This window comes from Bos grunniens, chromosome 9, assembly GCF_055505025.1.
Source record: "Bos grunniens cultivar Pamir isolate PY7600 chromosome 9, Bosgru_T2T1.0, whole genome shotgun sequence".
Classification (NCBI taxonomy): domain Eukaryota; kingdom Metazoa; phylum Chordata; class Mammalia; order Artiodactyla; family Bovidae; genus Bos; species Bos grunniens.
In genome coordinates, this window is record NC_141173.1 from 53,176,835 (window position 1) to 53,196,331 (window position 19,497).

A 19,497-nucleotide genomic window follows, 5' to 3' on the forward strand; every position below is an offset into this window, starting at 1 on the left:
AATTATTTTGAATAAAAAATTAATACTTCATAATGAATCAGCTTCTACAGTGTTCAAAGTATACTTACTTTTTCATTATAATACATGTGACAATTACAAAAATTATTCCCATAAAAATCTTTCTCAACTTCTATAGTAATTACAGAAATACCACTTATAGGTACATTTTAGGGAAAAAATTATATTTTAAAGGTTTTTTTTGACAGTTTAGTCAATGTATTTATGTTATCTTCTGTTATGATACCGGGTCTACAAATGATTTTATCATTATTTTATGATAAAACAACATGCTTATTATCTAGTATATATCTTCATTATCTGTAAAATATTCCCATCATATGTATGTTTAAAAACAAAAAAAATTCTTGTCACTTATTTTCAACTGAGACACATTAAATATCAGCTTTGTTGAACACAGAAAGAAATGTAAAAATATGATCTGGGAACACTGAAAAGGATAATAAAAAAATTTAGCAGAAATGAGATTTTATTTAAGCTTTTGAAATCTGATCTAAATAGAGGTCACTATATGTAGCCATGACTTACATAAGAATAATTATTACATAGGATCTCAATGTAATCTCAATGTAAATAATTTTGTTCCTCACATAAAATATTAGTTATCTCTAGATTTCAATGCTTAGGATGAAAGTCCATAGGCTCACAAGTAAAGGAAACACATGCTGTATGTATTTACACCTATAACTTGCATTACAAGAGAATTAAAAAGAAATGAGGCTGTAAATGAAAGACTTTTATGGATAGATCTCTCCTAAGTGATATATGTGATACAAATGATTAGCATTAACTGATCTTCTTGAAGAATGTACGGGTATAATTCATTATAATGGCTTCGAAGTGCAATTAGTGAACTATAGTATAAATGACACTGCTGTTCATAGGCCTACCCATAAGAGTAATTATATTTTGAAAACTACTTAGTGAAAAATTGATTGAATGAGTCCTATGGGCATAGATAATTGAGATAAAAATATGTAAACAAAATGTCTATTAATAGGCTTTATGGCACATTTATATATTTACATGGTTTGCTAATGCAAGATTTTATAAATGGAATTTTTTAACTTTTGTTTTTAAGCAGATATTTATAACAGAAAAATTACAATTATATATTTCATTTAATAAAGCTAAACTATTTTTCTAAATATGGTAGAACTATATTTTTAACTGGATGAAAATAGAATGTCCTATTTTAATGACAAAGTAAGGAAGAAACTAAAGATCAAATTTCAAGTCTGCTTAAGAAATGGAATAATCCTATTTATTTTTATACTCCTAAGTAAAAGGAAAATCAGAGTAGATGACATTATATCATAATCGAGTCCACAAAATATAAATCAAAATTGCTCTATATTTATAGCATATAAAATAATAACTCAGATTTTTTCATTATTTATTTATGTACTATACTATCATATTGGTAAAAATAATGTTACAAATTAATTCTTAATCTAAAGGTTTATTGTTCTAATATAAAAAAGACATATGTACTCTATTTTCCATATTTACAAAGTACAATTTTACATATGTGTGTGTAACACCCACAAAGGAGAACTAAACTGTGATACTATAGGTTTGATTTCTAGCTCATAGTGATTAATGTTTTAAGTTTCAGTTTTATATCTATATGACAACTGAGGATCTGAGATGACTTTTTAGTAAAATGAACATATTGCACCATATGATATCTAATTCTAACGGTCCATGAGACAGGACTTTGTGGGTGAAACTCAGAAATGAGCCAGACTTATGCTCCTATTCATATTCCATATATCTTATTAGTCAACCCTGAGCTAATTTGATGATCTGCAGTTTCCCCAGTTGTGAATTGGAATGTGGTCATTTCTACACCATGCAATTATTGTGAAGTTTATGTGAAACAAGTATGAAAGTAACAGATACCATTCTTGGCCCACAGAAACTATTCAGTTTCAACTATTGTAGTTGTCTGGAAACTCTAGCTTAGACTAAGTTAGGCTGAAGTAACCAAAAAATAAAACCTCAAATTTCAATAACTTCAAACAACAAAATTTTATTTTTGCTCACATTATTTATCATTTGTGGGTTGGCTACAGCTCTGCTCAATAACCTCTTCATTGAAAGGCCCGCTTTGAAAGAATAACTGCTAACTGAAACACACAGCGGGAAAAGGGTAATGCAGAAATGCACAATGGCTATTAAAGCTTTAGTTAGGAAGCAGGTGATTCACATCATTTTCAACACATTACATTTACCAAAGCAAATCCAAAACTAACTTGTTGCTGTGCCGTGCCGTGCTGTGCTTAGTCGTGTTTGACTCTTTGCAACCAGATGACTGTAGCCCACCAGGCGCCTCTGTCCATGGGGATTCCCCAGGCAAGAATACTGGAGTGGGTGCCCTCTTCCAGAGGAACTTTCCAACCCAGGGACTGAACCCACGTCTCCCACATTGCAGGCAGATTCTTTACTGTCTGAGGTGTTTACCAGGGAAGCCCCAAACTAAGCCTTAACATCAATGCAGTAGAAAAGTAAATTCTCTAGCAGGAAGGGGCCAGTAGGAAAGGGAATGGATAATTTTGAGAATATACAATCTACCACAATGTCCTTCAGTCCTCTTTGAATCCACTTACCCCTCTGGCCATCTACTCTGTAGAAATATCTGTGATGCATCTCTGTTTCTATTCACATATACTTACATACCAATATGCAGTAAATGTACATTTTATGGGTATGGAGTTTTACCTTTCTTGTAACCCTAACTCAAAATTAAATGGGTTCATGTGCCTAAAGACCAAAAACACGCAGAACTTAAAGACTGATTATCATGACACCTTGCAAGGGTGGCTAATATTTATTTGGAAATGAGAAGAACAAAGAATTTTTACAGCAAAATCTTAATTAATAAAATCTAGTTGTTACTGTCAATTAAGTATTTGTATACATATTTATTTGCATAGTACAACTTGTTTATATTTTATTACGTTATCCTACACAGCTTTGATTTTCAGGAAAATTAATAAATGAAGCCAATATGCAGAGATGCTTCTTGCATCTCTGAATGTTTCATCTTAGTGCTTTCTGCAAGCCAATCAAAGGCATTTCATCTTACATGTCCTACTGTTGAAATCAACGTGCTTAAATTCTAAACATTCGGTAAATAATCTGCCTGCAGGGCAGGAGATCTGGGTTTGATCCCTGGATTGGGAAGATCCCCTGGAGAAGGAAATGGCAACCTACACCAGTATCCTTGCCTAGAAAATCTCATGGACAGAGGAGCCTAGTGGGCTTCAGTCCATAGCGTCACAAAGAGTCAGGCACAACTGAGTGACTAACACACACAGCTCTGATTTTCAGGAAAATTAGTAAATGAAACCAACATCCAGAGATGCTTCTTGCAGCTCTGAATGTCTCATCTTAGTGCTTTCTGCAAGCCAATCAAAGGCATTTCATCTTGCATGTACTACTGCTAAATTCAAAGTGCTTAAATTCTAAGACACTGGTACAAGTTATGGTTTTGAGTATTTTATGACCATATTCCTAGATTTTGGGATTGTATGTGGCAGGAGGTAGATACTCAACAATATTGATGGGTAAATGAAGAAGTAACTGACTAGATATTTTATTGGCTGACTGGTAGCTCAGAAGGTAAAGAATCTGCCTACAATGAAGGGGCCCAGGTTTGATCTCTAGTTGGGAAGATGCCCTGGAGATTTGTCTGGAGAATTCCATGGACAGAGGAGCCTGGCAGGCTACAGTCCATGGGGTCACAAAGAGTAGGACACAACTCAGCAACTAATTATTATTATTATGATTAACAAATTTGACCTTATTTCTTAAAAGAAAGGACCTTTAATTAGTTACATTAGAATCCAAAGAAAAGGCCATTTAAAGACTTTTAAAATGCTTATTTCGGGGATAAGTGAAAACCAAATCCCCTGGCATTTCAAACGTAGAATGTACAAAAGTTATGCTGCATTATTTGTGAACGAAATAAAGAAAAGTCAGAAGTTCTTGTAAAAGTTGATCTGAAGCAGTGTCTGGTATAGAAGGGAAAGAACAGATGAGTCTTTCAAAAAGAATGTTAAGTTTTTGATGAATATTGTAAACAGGCATTAACCATCTTTGTCTTTTTTTTCCATCATGGTTTTGATTTTCACACAGCAAAGTTTCCTTAACAATACTATGCTTTTCACATTTAAATACAACCATTTCTAGAATAATTACATGGTGCCAGTATGTTAAACATCAATGGATCAAATCTCTTCATTATAAAGCAAAAATTCTTCATGATCAAAAAATTTAAAAGCAGAGATGTTACTTTGCCAACAAAGGTTCGTCTAGTCAAGGCTATGGTTTTTCCTGTGGTCAGGTATGGATGTGAGAGTTGGACTGTGAAGAAGGCTGAGCTCCAAACAATTGATGCTTTTGAACAGTGGTGTTGGAGAAGACTCTTGAGAGTCTCTTGGACTGCAAGGAGATCCAACCAGTCCATTCTAAAGGAGATCAGTTCTGGGATTTCTTTGGAAGGAATGATGCTAAAGCTGAAACTCCAGTACTTTGGTCACCTCATGCGAAGAGTTGACTCATTGGAAAAGACTCTGATGCTGCAAGGGATTGGGGGCAAGAGGAGAAGGGGATGACAGAGGATAAGATGGCTGGATGGCATCACTGACTCGATGGACGTGAGTCTCAGTGAACTCCGGGAGTTGGTGATGGACAGGGAGGCCTGGCGTGCTGCGATTCATGGGGTCGCAAAGAGTCAGACACAACTGAGCAACTGATCTGATCTGATCTGATTCAGTGGTTACCGTTTTCACACCTATCTTGATTCCCTACATGTTGGCATTCTGCAAAACTTAAGGATACAAGGTAGTCCAAGATACTATTAGTAAACAACAGTTATTTACTGAGCATCTGTTATTTTGTACTATGCTAAACATTTTTTGTTGGCTAACTCAGAAAATCCTTAGAATAATTTAAAAAAAAAATGGTATTTTTACCAATTTATGGCCAATGAAATTGAGTCTCAGAGAGACTCTATATATCTAAACAAATAGTTTAGTGACAGAATGAGGATTCAAATTCATCTTTTTAGGTATAGATACTTCCCTAGTGGCTCAGTTGGTAAAGATATGCCTGCAATGCCAGAGACCCAGGTTTGATCCCTGGGTTGGGAAGATCCCCTGTAGAAGGAAATGGCAACCAGCTCTAGTATTTTCTTGCCTGGAAAATTCCATGGACAGAGAAGCCTGGTGGGCTACAGTCCATGGTACTTTCTACAGATGTGTATGTGCCTGGTACACCTTGGAAATTTTCAATCCAATAAATCCTTGGTGCTAAACTAAAAGCCACTTTCCTTTGAAACAGACTCTGTCTTAAGATTAAAGTTTTAAAAAATTTGTATTGGTTATCTATTGCTATGTGGAAAATTACCACAAAATTAGTGACTTTTTAAAAAAAGCACGTTTATTATCTCTCAATTTCAGTGGGTATAAAGTCTGAGAATGGCTTAACTGAATCCTCTGTTTGGTCTCATAAGTCTGTGTTCTCCTCTGGCAACTGGTCTGGGGAAGAATCTGTTTCCCTGATCACATGTTTCGGGGCAACATTCAGTTTCCTTCAGTTGTAGGACTGAGAGTTTCATTTTCTTGTTGGCTCTAGGTTGGAGGCGGCCATTAGCCCTATGAAGACACATGTAATTCCTTGCCAAGTGAGATTTTGCAACATAGGTGCTTGTTTCCCAACAACTAGCCAATAATAGCAAGATTTCCCAAGCACACAGGAGGCATGTTACATATTCTACTGCCTTTCTCAGAGTCCAGTTATCTCTACTGACACATTGTAAGGTCCCAGTAAGAGACTGTAGTGGATACCACCACTCAAGTATCTTCAAGTAGTGGCCCCAGAGTGCTTGGGAGAGAATTATCGTGGGTAAAAAAGAGAAAAATTTAAGAAGAAATTCTCATGTAGTTTATAGGAATATCTCAAGCTTCAATGGGATGGTTTAAAAAAAAAAAAAAAAAAAACTAGGGTTTTTTTGTTTGGAACATTAAACATTGATTCCCTTTCCTATACAGAAGGCAAGTGTGTATCTAAAAGGCTAATAATTATTTGGAACCTACTGTGAGCCAAATTCTGCTCAGCATTTCAGATGTCATCTCATTCAAATTTTTATTTCTATAATTCTCAAACATTGTGAAATAAACATTATTAACCACAAATGAGAGTTGAAAATATGATCAGAGAAGAATTCCTTGATAGCAAGTGGATATAAGCTACAGAAGCAGAAATTGTATTTTATAGTTATATATGTTCCTAGAAACCTACAAGGTATTCCTATCTAAGAAGATATTCACAATTTCAACTAAGAATTGATTTCTTAAAAAGGAAATTTTCACTTTTTTAATGGTTTAAATGAGTTAGAGATGATACATAAAAAATAATAATGATAATTAACATGCCTTTATCAATAACATTTACTAAGCATCAGGCACGGATAGAAATAAATCAGTTCATTTATTCTGCACAATCTACTGAAATATAAACTGCTATTATGTCCATTTTATAGATAAAGAAATCAAAGACTGAAGAGATTAAGTAATTTGTCAAAGTCACACACAGGCCCAGCCAAGATTTGAATCCATGCAATCTTAGTCCTTGATTCCAAGGGCCCCTGAGAGTCAATTCACTTTCCTCTTCAAATAGCATTTGTCAGATATGTGTGTGTGTGTGAAATATATATATATATAATTCAAAACACAAATAATTTACAGTGAAAACAAGTCCAAGAGGATCTGAATGAATGCTTTAAGAAGAAAAATCTACATTTCATGTATCCAGGTCATTCCAATTTTCTCATTTTCCAATGTATGTTTAAAATTTTAATTGTGATGTTTCTTTGAAAAGGTGCCCTTCAACATTTTCAAACCCTTCTTTCTTTACATATGGAGTAAGGCAACTCTGTGGCTTCTAAGCACCTCTTTAATATGAGTTTTTGAAATGGTAAGTTGCTATGAGATGAAAAGTAGATCTCATATTTCTTGAGGCTAAATTCAGTCCTCAGCTACAAATGTGGTCACAAGGTCTCCTTGCTGAGGTGTTTTATGTTCCTTTAATTAAGTTTCAGCTATTATTATTACTGCTGCCTCTAAAGGTGCATAAAGTATCTTAGGAAACCTGTTTTTGAGAGCATTATATATTTGTTTTTCCCTAATCAATCTTGAGATTAATTTCATGTTCAATCCTGCTGTCTGCAAGGTGCTCTAACATTCTTCTTAAATTGATCTGAAACCATGTTTAAAGATCAAACCTTGGCCACATAAGGCTGGTAACATTATACCTGGCTTGAAAAAATGTCTCTGGTGCTCTAAACAAAAATTACCCTGGAAAGGTACAGGCTGCATCCTCAGGCATGCTTTTGTGGTTAAGTCACTTCCATTGCTCTGTTTGTTATCCCAGAGCGGCCATGGGCAGGCTGCTGCTCCCCTGTGCCTCCGTAGCAGTTGGCAGCCAAAGCTCTCTATGGGGAACTTGAGAATGGAAAGGCAGCCAATCATGCATGGTATAATTTACATCTGATTGATGAAGGTCTAAGAATCACAGAAACAATTAATTTGTATCAGGACTCCTGTGGGCCTAAAAAGTAAGAAATTATGCCACTGGTACCCAATTTTAATTTTTGCCTTGATCAATCACCTGCCTTTCTACAGCTACTTTGTTTTCAGAATTACCTTTTGCAGCCACAGATGTTAAAAGGATGCAGCAGAAAGAATTTCTGGAAAACGAGAACACCAAGGAAAACACTCATTGATAAAACTCACTTGTCACTGCACCACATTATCCCCTTTTCAATTTGATAATAGTAAGGCATTTTCCACACAACTGCAAGGGAGGATTTAAAAACTCTTTTTTAAAAATAAACCACTTTGTTTTTATTCAAGTAAGAAAGATTACAATGGCCAGGAGAAAGGAAAAAGAATAGTGGCTACTTCCTGGGAGGAGAACAGCAGCAGGAGCAATTTAAAATAAAAATAACTAAAGATGCCTTAACTTTATAGTTAAAAGTGAAATGAAAATTGCAAAAGCAATTTGTGGCAGGAAGCCTTTAAAATGTTCTAACGATTGTTCTTATTTTACATAAGCCACAGCCAATCTTTAAAATAGTTAGTACATTAAGTACATGTATATCTGATTGAACACTCTATCGTAGGCAGAAGCCCCTCAATTATGACATTGTAGAAGGATGGGTCTGACAGTCTCATCTAATTACAGGAGCAAATTACAAGTTCATAAACTTCATAAAGCATTCTAGTATCTTTCCTTAATAAGAAATCTCACTGCTTAAACCAGTAATATGTCTAACGCAGTCGTATTTTTTCTACTATTCTTGGCATGTAATTGCCCTTTACTTGTAACAATGAACAAAACAATAGAAAACAGCATCCATCATTTTTTATTGATCAAATGTTTAAATTAGTATTAATCTTGTTCACATACTTCTAAAAGATGATTTACCATGAATGCAATATTTATATTTGCTTTGCAATTATCCAATATTGCTCCCTAATCTTATACATGTGGAAAATGAAATAGTGAGGAAATGGCTATAGTGTCAAAGAATGCAGGAAGCTGAAGCAGGAATTAGAACCTACACAGCCTTAGAGGTATTTCTTTGTTTTGGTCCCTAAGTCAAACAGAGAGATTAATAACAGTATCCAATATGCAGTATTGGCTTTTCTATAACTCTGGTGGCTTGTACACTAAACTGTCTTTACCAATAGAAACTACCTGTGGATGATTAATTCGGTGATATGTAATACTATTCCTGTTTCTGCCTAAGCAAAACTTTTTCAGTGTAAAATGAGTGCAGCATATTATGCCACCTGTATGAAGACAGCACTGAATTCCTCAGCACTTGGAAAAGATGGTTCATACCAGAAAAAAAATGCACAAATCTCCATCAGCCATGTATGATACCCACCCATCCTCTCAGAAGAGACTTGCTTTTACTGAGCACAGATTTGCTACCTGACCTTAAGTGTTGCTATATTTTATCAGTTCCATAGTACTATTGGTTTACATTCATCTCATGTAACCCTTCCCTTGGATATGCTTATGACATTTTGACTATTTATGTTTTCCTATGCTACACCATTTTCATAGTATATACACAAATGTCATAATTTTTAAGTAACAGACAGTAAATGATTTTGTTAACTCATTTCCTTAGCCTGAGAATCTGAAGTTGGAGAAAACTTTATTATGTTAATATACATCATCATTTATTTGATAAATTTTAAAATGTGAATTTCCAGTCTCTCTTTTCTCTAAGAACTACTAAGATGGATAAACAGTTTTACATATGCAAGTGAGGGAAAGAAAGAAAGGACTGTGAGCACAAAGAGCCTTTCTTGTTTCTTTGGCTCCAGGAGGCAGTTACCAATATCATACTAGTCTCTGATTCAGCTAGAGCTCAGGAATGGGCGAGGCCTCCCTGTCATGTAGTTCCCTGATCCAAGTGCCATGGGTGCTCACCCATGCATTTTTGATCACTCTGCTTGGAAACCCAACCAGCAAAAGGTATAGGCTTTTATCAATCTGTACGTTTCAAGGGTAGCAACTTAGACCCTCATATGTGATAGGTGGTTTATCCATGTGGAAGAAATCAAATTTGCTGGAGTGAAGAAGGGGTCCCCAGGTCTGAACAGCCATGCAACTAAAACAACATGCAATCCCTGAAGGAGGAAAAAGTTGCAAATGATGCAACATATATTTTTCCTGATTTTCAAATTTTTAATATTAATAGAAAGTGAAAGTGAAAGTTGCTCAGTCATGTCCGACTCCCTGTGACCCCATGGACTATACAGTCTGTGGAATTCTCCAGGCCAGAATACTGGAGTGGGTAGCCTTTCCCTTCTCCAGGGGATCTTCCCAAGCCAGGGATCAAACCCAGGTCTCCCTCATTGCAGGCATATTCTTTACCAGCTGAACCACAAGGGAAGCCCAGGCCATCTGCAAACTTCATTTTAACTAACCTGTACTCATGACAAGAAGAATGATAGGAAAAGACAAATACACCTACATAGTGACCCAAGACCAGCTCTAAAGTGACAGTAAGTGCCAGGATGACTGGGTTAACATGAGGCCTTTAGAATTCTATACTATAGAAATGGTAAATACGATTACTCACATTCTCACATGTAAAACAAATGTGCAACAGATTTGCAAAACAAATTCTCACATATAAAACAAGTATGCAATTCTCAATAATATTTGAACGAAGATGTTGAATACTAATAAATAAATTTGATATCACATTCAGCACTTAAAGCTGCACAAGACACTTCCATGTTTCAAATTTGTTGGATATGCAGTAGGAAGCCTTACTGAGATAATTGGCAGATTATTTTTATTTATTTTTTCTTTTACAATCAATTACATCAGGAAACGAATCTAAGTAGCCAACAGTTCCAGACTTGGCACCAACTGCAGCTAAGAAATCCGTGATTTCCTTGATCCTACGATCTTACAAGTTCTACCTGGAGCTTAGGAAAGTTCCTTGTCATAACAGAGTACTGGATACAGAGTAACACTAGAGGCTGATGACCCATAATGTTGATCTTCAGCTGCCAAGATGCATTTATTCATACTTTCATTAATTGAACAAATATTCATTGATATTATATAATATATATTGAAGATGCTATTAATAGTTCTTACTATGTGCTAGGTACTAAGATAAGCATAAGGAATAAATAATAGAAAAACCACTAATTTCAAGAAATTAGTAATCTAATAAATCAGCTATTAATTTTTTCTGCCCCAAAAAGCCTAAGAGCTATGACATAGTCTACTCAGTATAAGTAGCTTCTGGTGGAAATCACTATCAAGATTGGGAGCTGGGTGTGTGGAGGATACAGAATAGGGTGTCTGATATATCTTTTTTATTTTAAAACAAATTTCTCTTATTTGGGGGGAGAATAACTATAGTAGAAATAACTAAATAAAGTTTTTTTTTTTCCTTTCATTGCTAGAGGTAGCATTAGCTAAGAAAAAAGAGTGAGAGAAAAAGAATAAGCAAGTCATTATGATTTCATTGCTTTGTTGGCCCAAGTAGAAAGTATGAAAAATAACAATATAAACAGATATCACTTATTTAATGTTTCCCACATAACAGCTGAGTATTTTACACACATTTGCCATTGAAATCTCACAAGAACTCTGCAGAGTAGGTACTGCTATTACTGGGTGACCATATATTTTCCTTTGCTTGGATAGTATCAGTTATACCTATCTTAATTATTAATAGTTCCTCCTTTCAGTGTGCCAATTGGATAATAAAGTATTCTTTTTATGCACAAAACAGCAGCTTCATGTAGTTCAACTTAACAGATGAGTTGATATTAATGTCATGGCAGTCTTGGAAGTGCTTTCTAAAGCTCTACTTAAATAACTTTGGTGTCCTATTTGGATTTCTGAAGACAATTATTTGGGAAAGAGTCAGTGATATATCCTCTAATAAATCCATTTTCTATGGAGTGTGCTCATTGGGAGACATGGTAACAGGTGAGCATAGAACGAACACTAGCAGCAGAGACTTAGAAGGTTTACACCTCCCTACAGATAGATAAGAAAACTGGAAATAATGGTTCTTAGTCAGAAAACCTTATGAGATATATTTTTACAAGATATATAATGACAAAAATTTCTATATCCAGTTTAGAAATCATTAAAAAGAATTTGAATCACTTCCCAGCCTTTTGGCTAAGGATCAAATATAAAGAATTGATAAAATGAGGGAATTTCCTGGTGATCCAGTGTTTAGGACTCTACGCTGTTACTGTGGAGGGCCAAATTCAATCCCTGGTTGGGAAACTAAAATCCCATAAGCCATGTGGTATGGCCAAAAGAAAGAAGAATGTGATAAGATGAAAGAATTTGATTAAAGTTTACCATAATGAGATTTGAAGATGAATCCCCACTCTGGACTCCTTTCCTATTAAGGAACTGAGTGGAGCAATACCTTTTAAAAAGTATTTGTTGTTGTTCAGTCACTCAGTTGTGTCCAACTCTTTGGGATCCCATGGACTGCAGCACTCCAGGCTTCCCTGTCCTTCACCATCTTCCGGAGTTTACTCAAACTCATGTCCATTGAGTCAGTGATGCCATCCAACCATCTCATCTTCCGCCATCCCCTTCTCCTCCTGCCTTCACTCTTTCCCAGCATCAAAATCTTTTCCATTGAGTTGGCTCTTGTTATCACGTGGCCAAAGTACTGGAGCTTCAGCTTCAGCATCAGTCCTTCAATGAATATTCAAGGTTGATTTCCTTTAGGATTAACTGGTTTGATTTCCTTGCACTCCAAGGGACTCTCAAGAGTCTTCTTCAACACCGCAGTTCGAATGCATCAATTCTTCAGCAATCAGCCTTCTTTAAGGTCCAGCTCTCACATCTGTACATGACTGATGGAGAAACCATATCTTTGTCTATAGGGACTTTTAATGATCGAAAAATTTTCAAATTTGACAAAAGTAACAAAATTTCATCCTCATATTGAATGCAATATGATAATAGAGAAAAGGCAAATGTGAGTGCCAAACAGAAGGCAATATAGAAGCAGTTAAAAATGAATGATTTAGCATTCAGTGAAGAAAACTGAATTCTTCCTGCAAATTTTGCAACATCTATATGCACACTAATTATGAATTTTTTCATAATAATTTTAAATATCTACATCATACTCTTTGGACTATAACACTCAAATGCTTTCCAGCCTTGCTCACTTTACCTGGTTTTACACATGCTCAGGTACCGGCCAACAAAATTCCACTGGGAGGAGTAATCTCAGAAATAAGCTTCCTACTATCAACCCAACAGTGATCTTCTCATCAGATAATAGGTGTTAGAATTCCTTTATCACCAGTTCCTCATTAGAACCAACAAGTATTGATTTATCATCTTGATAAAGAGAAAATTCCATTTACAGGAAGTTTTACTCTTTAAGGGGCTTCCCTTGTGGCTCAGCTGGTATCTGCCTGCGATATGGGAGACTTAGGTTTGCTCCCTGGGATGAGAAGATCCCCTGGAGAAGGGAAAGGCTACACTTCAGTATTCTGGCCTGGAGAATTCCAGGGACTATATAGTCCATAGGGTTGCAAGTACCTCAGACATAGCTGAGCGACTTTCACTTTCACTTTACTCTTTAGGAAATTGTCTGAATCATCTAGAATTATCAGAAAAACAACCCTCAAGTGCATTTTTCACCTCTGGCTTTTTGTGAGCACCCTGGAGTAATGCTTTAACCTCTGAAGGTATCTCTACTAAAGAAGGTAAAACCCCTATGTGAGTGTAATAAAGAGGACAATGTTTGATTATTCATGTATTTTTAAAGAGCACCCCTGTATTAGAAATGATTAAATATTTGCCCAAATATTTGTAGAGATTATGTGATAAAATTAAATGTACATAGACTGCAGATTGGCAAAGGAAAGACTTTCTTGAAGGAAATATATAAATTTCTATTACTGATTAAGGGTAAATTATTTCTATAAACTATGTGCAAAATTATGAATGAAGCTAATGGCAGATATATGTTCTCATCATAAGCAGTCACTCACTATAGGACTCATCTAATACACATCTTAAAGTCCCAGTACTTAGAATGATAAGGTCCTCATAAAAGCACCTTGTCTACCTAAGCTGCACACTTGTGAATCATCCAAGTGCCCTTCAGGATGATGAGCTTTTGATTAGTCCTTTCAATTAGTGTTTATTTTCTTAAGTAGAATACTCACAACAGTTTCAAAGCTCTGAATCTCCTTTAATCACCACCTTTAAATTAAGAGGAGTAGATTTTTTTAACTGGTCTCTTGCTGCTTTGGCCAAAAGATCAAGTACAAATGCAATTTAAATATGAAAGCTAGCATCCAATAAGCAAAGACTCACTTTTAACTAAAGGTGAAAATTCATTCTAACTCTGTTAAGTAAAAGCCATTACTCTGTATCCAAACTTGCTGACATATTCTTGAATGATAATTGTGCTTTCCTATCAGGGGAAAGATGGAACAATTACTTTTTTGAGAAGATTGAACAAACACCCTACACATTTTCCCAAGGTACCCTAGAAATCTTATGTTCCTAGTTTTATTTTTAAATGCCTCACAAAATTGGATATTTAAAAACTCACTATAAAAATCATCTATAAAGCATATTACTGAGGCAACTGGGAAATTTGAATATAGACTATATATTAGATACTTTTATTGCATCAATATAAAACTTCTTCAACATAATAATAGTACCATGATCAGGTAGGAGAATGTATGTTCACAAGACAAAGCCTATAGCATTTAGGGATGGAAAATCTACAAATAACTTTCAAATTGTTCATATATATATATATATATATTATATACACATATATATGCAAATACCTATAAGTAAACATAAATAGCAAATATGGCAAAATATTAATAATTACTGAGTCCAGATGAAAGTTCCAAGGGTGTTTGTTGTTTTCTTCTTCCAACTTTCCCACAGGCTTGAATTTATTCAAAACCTGAGAAAAAGTCTCTTTCCTTACCATAATTATCTTCTCCAACTTACAGAATCTATTTATCATTTACTGGCAAAAAGAGCTTCTAACTAGGTGGTTGGAACACAAGGCATACTACAGAAGTATGAGAAAGTAAGTCAAACTAGGTGGGTGGGCAAGAAATCTGGTCAGGTCCAAGGACTAAGATGTCATAAAGGAACCCGGAAAGCATCCAAGGAAGCATTTTCTCCATGGCTCTGAAAGAGGTTGACTGAAGTATCTCGTCGACCTTAGATTTTCATCTCTGTTAACTGTATGTTTCACCCAATCTGTGTAGCCCTTCGGTCCTGGCCTTCCTTCTGTGCACTTTAGGAGGAAAATAGCCCATCTTCCCTGGGCACCTCAGAATGCTTCCAAGATGGTGGGATACTATCTTCTGAGTAACTGAATAATGTATGCCTGGTAGAAAATCCATTGCCACAGTTGAAGTCTCTCTAATGCCACTGGCAGAGGTAGCTCCAATTCAGTATTTAAGTCTCAGTCTATTCCAAATTCCAGTATTCCAAATGACTTCCCTGGTGGCTCAGACGGTAAAGTGTCTGTCTACAATGTGGGAGACCTGGGTTCGATCCCTGGGTTGGGGAGATCCTCTGGAGCAGGAAATGGCAACCCACTCCAGTATTCTTGCCTGGAAAATCCCACGGATGGAAGAGTCTGGTAGGCTACAGTCCATGGGGTCCCAAAGAGTCGGACATGACTGAGCAACTTCACCTTATCAACTTACCTATTCCAAATTAGAGAGGAGTTATAGAAAGTTGAGCCAGTAACTCAATACTAAGTCAGCTTACTGTTGATTCTGCTGTGTTTAGGCCCCATACCTACTAACTCACCTCCTAAATTATTTTGTGTCCCAAGGTCCTTACAAGGTCCAGTTCTAATATCTGGGGCTGTGTCTCACCATGCCAGCTCTACCCATCCACTTCTTCCTTACCTCATGCCTGAGTATCTAGTTCTAGATGTACTGTAGGTAATTTTGGTTCCTTGGTAAGAGTTGATAAAAGTTCAGTTTCTGAAAGTGATTCTAAAAGGAAATCTCTATACATAATGCCAGGCAATTTTGCAACATAAATAAATTTTTCTCAGGCTTGGGAACCTAGAAGCTACTTCTTTTAAAGTCAGTCTCTCTAATAACCTCAGGTTAGAGATCTATTATCCTATTAAATACCCTGCTTATTTAACTTATATGCAGAATACAGCATGAGAAACGCTGGGCTGGAAGAAGCACAAGCTGGAATCAAGATTGCCGGGAGAAATATCAATAACCTCAGATATGCAGATGACACCACCCTTATGGCAGAAAGTGAAGAAGAACTAAAGAACCTCTTGACTAAAGTGAAAGAGGGGAGTGGAAAAGTTGGCTTAAAGCTCAACATTCAGAAAACTAAGATCATAGCATCCAGTCCCATCACTTCATGGCAAAAATGGGGAAACAATGGAAACAATGGCAAATTTTATTTTCTTGGGCTCCAAAATCACTGCAGATGGTGACTGCGGCCATGAAATTAAAAGACATTTGCTCCTTGAAAAAAAAGTTATGACCAACCTAGATAGCCTATTAAAAGGCAGAGACATTATTTTGCCAACAAAGGTTCATCTAGTCAAGACTATGGTTTTTCCAGTAGTCACATATGGATGTGAGAGTTGGACTATCAAGAAAGCTGAGTGCCGAGGAACTGATGCTTTTGAACTGTGGTGTTTGGAACACTCTTGAGAGTCCCTTGGACTGCAAGGAGATCCAACCAGTCCATCCTAAAGGAAATCAGTCCTGAATATTCATTGGAAGGACTGATTTTGAAGCTGAAACTCCAATACTTTGGCCACCTGATGCGAAGAACTGACTTATTGGAAAAGACCCTGATGCTGGAAAAGATTGAAGGTGGGAGGAGAAGGGGATGACAGAGGATGAGATGGTTGGATGGCATCACCAACTCAATGACGTGAGTATGAGTCAACTCCAGGAGTTGGTGATCAAGAGGGAGGCCTGGCATGCTGCTGTCCATGGAGTTGCAAAGAGCCAGACACAACTGAGCTGAACTGCACTGATCCTATTAAATAGCAGCCATCTTTCAGTGCATAGACATCAGGTAATGAATAGGTCTAAGAATGACTACCTTGTGCCAGATAATCACAGAAAAATTTTCATTCAGTCTTTCATTTATTCAATTAACAAAAGTCACTCAATTATTTAAACATTTGTTGAGTACCTATAGTATGTTGAACATTATGCTAATAATCCAAGGCTACTTGGCCTGGCAGAATCCCTTTCCCTGGTGGCTAAGATGGTAAATGTGGGAGACCTGGGTTGGGAAGATCTTCTGGAGGAGGGCATGGCAACCCACTCCAGTATTCTTGCCTGGAGAATCCCATGGACTAGGAGTCTGGAGGGCTACAGTCCATAAGTCACAAAGAGTCAGATATGACTGAGCAACTAAGCACAGCACACATAATATAATCAAAGAGAAGCTCCCCAAAAATGGTACTCCCTATTCCTACAAAGCTTACATGCTACTTTGGAGGACTGACATTAATCAAAGGGTCATAGAAACAAACGTACAACTGAAAGCATTTTGTGCTAAAAGAGAGGAGACATATGTCATGAGAGAGTATTAAGTTTGGCAGCATTCTAAAATGATCCCCTAAATTCCCCTAGTGCATATGCCCTTATAATAAGCTCCCTTTGAGCATATTATGGTCTGAATGTGTAAATATAATGGGAATCACTCTTATGTTAAAGTTACTAGTCAACTTGGGTTCATAAAAAAGAGATTAACTATGTGTGTCTGAGTGGGCCTGGCCTAATTAGAGGAGTCTTTAAAAGAAGGTGAAGCATCAGAAATATCCATTCCTGTTGCCCTGGAAGAAAGAAACCAGCCATGTTACGACCTCCCTATGAGAGTTGTGTGCCGGAGAACTGCAGACTGCCTCTGGGAGCTTACAGCAGTCGCTGGTCAATAGCTAACAAGAAAAGGAGCCTCAGTCATACAACCTCAGGGTAATGAATTCTACCAACAGCCAGTGAGCCTAGAAGAGGATCCTAGGTCCCAAATAAGAATAGCAGCCCAGCCAATCTCTTGATTTTAGTCTTGTGACACAGGAGCAAAGATTCAGCTAAACCATGTGCACACTCCTAACATAGGAAAACTGTGAGATAATAAACTTGTGTAACTTTAAGTAACTAAATTTGTGGTGTTTTTTGTTTGTTTGTTTGTTTGTTTTTGCATCAATAGAAACACAAGTATAAGTATATAGCACATAGAGTTGACCTAGTCAGAGAAGGAGTATCTTCCCCTTTATGGGGAAGGGATGTTTGATCTAAGATCTTAGAAATAAGTATAATTTAACCAGAAGAGAGCTGCAGATGGGAGGCGGGGAGTGGCAGGGAAATCAGACATAGAGGATTTTTATTTAGAATCTTTAGAAGGCTTCAGGTTAAAAGGAGCATGACAGTTAGAGATATAGACATCTAGAGTAGTAAATAAGAGGGATATGATAGAAATGGGGCTGGAAAGCACAATGGAGTGAATAAATAAGACTTTGAAGACCATGTTGAGTGAAGATTTTATTTCCAGCAATTGAAATATTGTCCATATATTTTCAGGGGGTATCTCTTTTACTGTAGAGTTCTGTCCCAGGGATCTCCAGTAGCAGCTCTACAGCTTTCAAGGAGCTCTTGAAAGCATGGACTCTGCTATTCAGAGGACATAGAGTCATCCTAATCTGCCCATGATCTTTCACTGGACATCTAGAATGATCTACCATTTAGACTTATTTGGAGAGCATAGACTACTTGAGCATTTCCATGTGTCAAGTTTTTAAATGAGTTAAGAATTAGAAGGGGAGGGGAGGGTAATAGGGGTAAAGAACAGAGAAGAAGAAAGAAGAAATTATCCATATGCCTGGGAATGGAATATACTTCAACTCTAAAATCCTAATCTAGGGTTTTCTCAACTCCCCTGCTGAAAGAATAGGGCCTATTTAAGCATAACTCCAGGGCTTCCCAGGAGGCAATAGTGGTAAAGAATCTGCCTGCCAGTGCAGGAGACCCAGAAGATGTGTGTTCCATCCCTGGATTGTGAAGATGCCCTAGAGAAGGAAATGGCAACCCACTCCAGTATACTTGCCTGGAAAATCCCAAGGACAGAGGAGCCTGGTGGGCTACAGTCCATGGGGTCATAAAAGAGTGGACGCACTGAGCAGATGAACAACAACAAGCGTAACTCAGGGCTTCCCAGGTGGTGCTACCGGTAAAGAATCTGTCTGCCAATGCAGGGGCTGCAAGAGATGCGGGTTTGATCCCTGGGTGGGGAAGCTCCTTTGGAGAAGGAAATGGCAACCCATTTTTCCAAGAGTAGACAAGTTTCTGTAACTTCCACCCGTACTTTACCTTTTGAATTGAGAGTCAGCAAAGGAAGTTCTCAAATTTATATTTAGCCAATTTTTCACCATATATGAAAAGATTATTTTTCCCATTTTTTCCCATGTGATATAAAATTCATCTGGTTTATCTGCAGATATTTCATTTAAAAATAAGGGAAGTTTTACATTTGAATCCCTTTAAGAAATCCACCCTTTAAGAAGTCCACACAGGAACTTCCCTGCTGGTCCAGTGGTTATGGCTACACACTTCCACTCTAGGGGGCACAGGTTTCATCCTTGTTCAGGGAACTAAAATCTCACATCCCACATGGCCAAAATGGAAAAAGAAGTCTACACGTTGTTTGACTTATTAAAGTCAAACAAATATCTAAAGTTACTATAAAGAAAGTATTTCTCAGGTTTCCATTGTCTACAAGGGAAACTTTCATTCTTAAACACTTTTAAAGGTGACTGATAAAGTATAATACAAATTACATAAGCTATGGTTCACTAGATTCAGCAATTCCATATTATATAGAAATTTAATC